This window comes from Belonocnema kinseyi, chromosome 1 (genome assembly GCF_010883055.1).
Source record: "Belonocnema kinseyi isolate 2016_QV_RU_SX_M_011 chromosome 1, B_treatae_v1, whole genome shotgun sequence".
In the NCBI taxonomy this organism is placed as follows: Eukaryota; Metazoa; Arthropoda; class Insecta; order Hymenoptera; family Cynipidae; genus Belonocnema; species Belonocnema kinseyi.
Window position 1 is genome coordinate 61,192,398 of NC_046657.1, and position 7,087 is coordinate 61,199,484.

Below are 7,087 nucleotides of genomic sequence, written 5' to 3' on the forward strand. Positions count from 1 at the left end.
GACAAAGCCACTGAACGCGTCCTCGGGTTGCGGATAGAGGGTCCCTGTACCAAGGGTTTCTGCTGAATATGGTTACAAAAATAAATAGGCAGTCGCGGACAAATGTCCAGGGGTAGTCCCGAAAGTATTAACCCCGAATCAGAGGTGTGAGAATCGTGCCGAAAGCTGAATGGCAGCTGGGTGAGGTGTCTAGAACGGTGACTCTGGGATAACGGGCGACCTCTACTGTGAAGACATTCAAGATTCAATATTTCGCGACACCCTGATGGCATGAGATGTAGAGTCGCGGAACAGAACACTTCAGATGCAAGCTTTTCGTGTACCGATATCAAGGGACCTGAGCTCGGTCTCCGTCCATGGTAGCACTCCAAATGAATAGAGTTCTACCGGGACGGCAAGCATGTTTGTTGCAGATACTTTGTTCTTCGCCGAACCATCGGCCCATCGCCGCCCCATCGGACTTTTGAGAACACCCCTGTTTGTTCGAAGAGATATTACACGAACAGTGTTATTGGTTCATGGATCCTGGCAGAGTTCTTATTACGGATGAGGACCAAATCACCAAATTCAAAAGATGGCTATGGTGCTCTCTATTTAGAGAGAGGTCGCAGTTCCTTAAGATAGTCTGATCGCCAACGGTGTCAAAAACTCTCTCATCTGCTGCAAAAGTTGCCAATAAGAGTGACGATTCGTGGAAACATCAAACAAGGTCGGCTCTGGAATGTGATTTAGCAGTTCGCCGATCAAAAAGTGACCTGGAGTCAAAGCTATGCGATCGTCAGGGTCGTTGGTGATGGCCTGAAGCTGGCGAGAATTAAGGAAAGCATCGACCTGAGTGAGACGGTAACCTGGGTCTTGAGAAGAAGGGTACGCTGGGCAAGAAGAGGCAACAGGCAGCCAATCAAGGCCAGTTCTTCAGCATAACAACGAAGTCAAATCCCTGGCGGTAAGACCTTGTGATGCGCATTCAAATTGATTCCTTCTTGACGGAAGGTAATACCACACAGCTGAAGAAGAAGTTGCTTGAATTTCCAAAACATGATATGCTATGTGTGTTTTCCACTTGGTAGCGTGACCACGGATCTATGCAAAAGTTATCGATTGTTGAGGTTGCAGATCAAGAGGTCGCGAAGAAGCTCGAATACTGAGTAGTATCGTCGCCAAAAATTCAGAATCGTTCTACGACCTTTTCTGAAGCAGAAAGCCGCCCGCCGGAAAGAGTTGATGAAGTTGAGTCTGAAGACATATAGCTTTATTCAAACTATCAACTCCGGTGATGACGTCATCCACATAAATTCGTTGATGAATATATGATGCAGCTAAAGGATATTGATTTGCCTTATCAAAAGTAAGACGAAAGATTTGAACCAATTCTTCTGGTGAAAGTCTTCATAGAATTAGTTAAAGTTGGAGATCATCACGATGCATTAAGATTTGTCTGCAAATCTTTTCCACTTTGGCACAGACAAGGATCCGAAAGCGTGTCCAACGCAGCAATAACTCCATGAAGTTTGGATGCATTGTTAGTCCAGTGCGATGACATTCATTCAGAGGGAACCCTTTTTCTGTATGCTGAAATCCATTGAAGACCTCTCAATGTTTTTTCATGGAGCTTGTATCACGCGAAACTCCATGGCATGTTAGAACAAAGAATGAAATGAGTCCTAACGAATTGATAACTCAGTGGCTAAAAACCTGTGACCAAGGTTTTGATATTCCTGTAGAAAATGAGTAAAGGCTTTCAAAAGGAAAGATCCTTGCTTGAGGCATACGATAAAGCATTCGTAAAGCTAGATTATAGAAAATTTTCCAAAATTATTAACCTTCCGCTTTATTGGAAGACAAACTACGAATCGCCCTTCAGACTTGTGTTTTGAAGATCGAAGGTCACATTGCTAAGCAAGAAGATGTGCTGAAAGTTGAGGTCAATTTAGACTGTCCTTTTAAAAACGTGAAACATATGTAGAAAGCTTTGGAAGAACAAGAGCATCAATGAGATATTCATAATCAGTATCGAAGTGTGGACCTAGAACGCAAGAAAGTAATCCATGAGTGAAAGTAGGACTGTAAGACCCTTCGGAAAACCCACTTCGCATCTGGCGCATGGCAGTTTAAGCCGTTGAGGTATCAACTCTGTAACAAGAGAAGCTTGCGATCCCAGAACCAATAGGGTTCGAAACAGGGCCGAAGAACCGTTACTTGTCCTGAATCACAGGATAGCTGTCCGTAACAGACCTTTAGCTTTAGGAACTGAGACATGATGTACCACTTAAAGGTTAGCAGTTAAGAGTTGTTGATTAAACTCTTCATCGTTTGGTGTTTGTTGCGTGACGTTCACAGTCTGTAAGTCTAGCTGAAGCAAAGTTTTTTCTTTGTACCAAATTCCCTTCGTTGAGTTTCAGTTATGGCTTGAAATTAGTCGCATTACATTAGAAAGTGTTGCTGTCAACAGTTATAGCATTTTTGAATTTGTTAATCACTGCCGAGAGCTTAATCTGTTGAAGGATGTGAAGATTTAGCTATGTTTGAAAAAATCCTTCTTGTCCATGATGTTTCTCAGGTAATTGATTCCTTGAACGAGACGATTCCCTAGCTACTTCCAAACCAGTTCCGAGAATCTCTAATCTGAACACCTTGCTTTGAAGAAACGTACGCATGAATTCATACCTTTAATATTCACTCAAGTCACTAAGTGAATTTTTCAATCACGTCGTGTTAAGCATCTAAATCATGCTCGTTGATAGTTCCTGTTTGTTATCGATACGTTCCAGAGTTACTTTTGCACTTTAAAGAACTAATTTGAGATACACATATTGTAGTACTGTAAATTAAGGTTCTTAATTTAACGTTCTTGAAGACAGGTTCTTAATTTAACGTTCGGACGACGATAGCATGGATTATTTACATAAATTATTGTAATAAAATACTGAAATTAGGGACATATTAATTTGCAGGAGTTCATTTTGCGCCACAAATATTGTTTCTCTTAGTTAAAAAATACAAGAACTGTTTTTTATGGAGTCCAAAATTGATCATTGAAAATTGATCATTATGAACTTCAAGCTAAAAATAAAATATAAAACATATGTATGTGAATTTCAATTAGGGTACTTTTATTATCAAGTATTATCAATTTACAAATAAATTATTATTTGAATGAGAGAATATTAATCTATTAAGTACTAAAATAATAAAATTTTAAAATATAAAATTTTCAAAAAGTGGGACGATGGTCGTGGGGGCTAAAGAGTAGGCTTTGGACCCACTCCTTCGGCTTGCGGGTTCGATTCCCGCCTCGAATTCTGGAAGAGTCTCGGTGGCCCATGCGGTGAACACTAGCCTAGCCAGGGAGTTGTTCATCTCCGGAGAGTCGTGGGACCGGTACCTCTAGAGAAAAAGGTTTCCTCTAAGTACTTAAGGCTGTTGCTCTTGGTGGTTCGGAACCCACCTTAAACTGTAGGTCCCCCTTCCACCACCAAGTAAGTGTGTGGAGGGTGTGTAAAGGAATAGAGAAAGTGTAAGAAAAATGTAAACCCTTAGGGGACACATTAGAAGCTTCCATTCCAAATATAAAATTTTCTCTTACAAGATGTTAGTTGAGCGCTGTTAAATATATATAAATTCTAAAGTTAAAATTTCAGTTTTCATTTGAAAAATAGCTCTTTTCTTTCTCTTACTTCAAATATATTATTTTTCACAGAAGAACGAGCTAAACTAGCAGAAATAAATGATTATGATAAGTTTAACAACTTGGGTCAGTTTGCCTTGGGTCAAATATTGTCAAATAATGGCCATCTAATAATTGTCCTTCATGATCGTCGCGAAAGACGACTAACCTTTGGTGCTCTGCGTACAGCTGAGAATGTGATTTACAAAAGGATGAAGAAACGAAACCCTCGAAGCCCAGGTATAAGTTTAACAATAAATAATAGCTTAAATAATGAATTTTGTTGATAACACATTCTTATACAGAAACGGCATATATATTATTAGACACAAAACTATTATTTGTATATGCAGAAAACTCTTATTTTGTCCCATAGTAATAACAATACTTACAAATAACTGTTCAAAAGTCCATTTAATTCTGCTATGAGTATTGAAGTATGACGTGAGAACACCAAAAATAAAATTTCGATCTTTAACAAATTTTGTACAGCATGTTTAATTCTACGCAGGAGATAGAAAAATTAATTAATTTAATAATTAATTATTTAATATTTGCTCCAGTGAAGTAATTCATCCAAAATATCACTTTAGTAAAACGTCAAATTAAGGGATTAATTTCGTAGTTCCTGGCAAAAGTTTAAGTTAGAGTACAAAATTCGTTAAACATGGAACTTCATGTTATACTTCTTACATGATAATTTATTAATCACATGACTGAATTACTAATCTTGGATAACTCATCAAGTTATTGTTCTGATACTATCTGTCTTTGGCGTATCTAGGTTAAAAAAAAACTATAAGCAGATAAATGCACAGAAAACACTTTGGCTTCATTTATTCTAAGAACAATATTATTCTTCCATTAAACATTTTTTTATCGATACAGTGATTATGTAAATAGATTGAAAGCAAATTCTCCAAAGCTCTTTTCTTCTTTTTAAAATTGAAAACAATATACATACAATAAATGTTTATTTAAAACGCTTGAATTTGAATACCATGGAATTAGAAGCTTCAAATATTGAAGTATTACAAATTTTATGGCAGAGTAACGTAATTTAAATTTCATCACTAATTTCAACGGTTTGAGGCTCACTGAGCCAGAAAACAAACGAAAAGCCGAAAAAAATGGAAATTTAAAGCCAAACAAAGGATGGTATTTAAAAACCTCTGCTGTATATTAGAAAATTTTTAATTTTAAACTGCAGGATCATGAAATTTTAATTTATTTGTACATATACTGAAAATTGAACAATTTTTGATGATTCACTTTAAAATTACCCGGTTGCGAAGTTTCTAATATATTATTAAAATTATTATTAAAAAAAATTATTATTAAAATTCGACATTATGATATTTAATTATTAATTAATAAAGAAATCCGTCATTAAATATCGAGAGATGAATATCAAATTCTAAATTTGTATAATTTTTTCTAATCACACTGTGAAAAGTGGTACAAATACTGTAACATGAGACAATCGTAATGGATTCTATAAAATTATTTTTACTGTACATAATTTTTTGTAGTAAGAAAAAGTTTTTGGGATTCAGAGAGAAAATTATAAAAATCGTAGCTCCTGGCCAATTATTAGTAGACTTACAACTTAGTACCATTTTTTATTTCTGATCGAAGGAATTTCGTATCATTAAAATAACTATTTTCTTTATTTTTTTTTGCAGACAGATATTTAATACCGCAAGTATTTGAGGAAAACGATGCCGTTCTTCGTATAGTAAATGGCCGTCTGGAAATAGTTGGAAAATTAAATATTTTGGACTGGATGATTTCCACACGAAGGGTTAACAAGAGTAATTTAAAAGCTAAAATATAATTTTTCTTTTATATTAGAGAAATCTGCTTGAAAGACTTTTTGTTTTATAAGTCTGGTTTTTTTCGTACACGTGTATCAGAAATAACTATTTTACACGTAGTGAACTGCCTAGTATTTTTTAACTAATGATATTTTAAATAGATAAAGAGTAATAGTAAGTACATTTTTCTTACATAATTAGATATCCCAGTGGATCCCGAAGATAATGATATATTGGCGCATCAAATAAGAATTGATGATCACACGAGAAAGTTGATATTTAAGGCCAAAGCATTAGCTTGGAGAGGTATATGGATCACACCGGAACTGTTTCCACTCATAGATGGTAATGAATAAACTAAAATAGAATGTAAAATAAAGATACTATAGACATGTGCCTAAAGTGTTCAGATTTTTGTTATAAGAATTATTTTGAGTGTCTCAAAAATACCCGTTGTTGTCATACTAGGTTAATCAAATACATAACTTTTTATACAGAAAATCACGTTTTGAAATCTAACATTTTTAGATAATTAAACTTAAATTTTTAGAGCTTCAAATTCAATACATATAATTTGCACAATTATTGAACAATAATATATTTGGTATTTTTTTAGTTCGCACCTGTTTGTGGTTAAATCATAAACTTTCATATTTTTGCTTACAGGCAAACCATGAGTCGAATAGACTGTGAATAAATGGGCTCCTCCTGGAGGTTTTCTCCTCACGTGAGTTTTTCCAGCCAGGATGCACTGAAATAATCGGATGGAGGTGCAGGCGAATGCGGGAGCTTGTAAAAATAATAGTATTAAATAAATTTTGTTTCTTGTACTTCTAAGTCGACTCATTTTTTAAATCTTCCGTAAATCGAAAGTTGTTTTTCGTTAAACCCTTTCATCATAAAATATTTACGAAAGAGAAAAGAAAGAAAAAAAAAATATTAAACAAGAAAGGGGATTATTTGTATGATTATAATAATTATTATGACAGATATATCTATTAATTTTAGAAATTAAATATATATAATTGTATATCATATTAATAATATATTATAGTAAGTAAAATTTTTACAATGAAATAAATTTATTTAATAATAAATTTAATAATACATATAATAATTAACTTTTATAAAATTAATTCATTAATTCTAAATTTATTATTAATTTCAGGAACTCTATTAAGATTAGCTTTTTTAACTTTATTAGAACGAAAATTATAAGAATATATCCAAATTCGAAAAGTTCCAAATAAAGTTACATTTATAGGAATTTTACAACCATTTAGAGATGCAATTAAATCATTTTCAAAAGAATTATTTTTAATTAAAAATTCAAATTATATATTTTATTTATTATCCACCGTTTTTATGATAATAATAATATTAATTATATAAATAATTATACAAAATTATTATAATTTATATTATATAAATTTAAATTCATTATTATTATGTTTTTTAAGATTAGGAGCATATATTACATAATAATTAGAGGATGATCTTCTAATTCAATATATTCAATATTTAGAGCTATTCGTTCAATTGCTCAAACTATTTCATACGAGGATAAATTAATTTTTATTATTTTAAGAAATTTATTATTTCT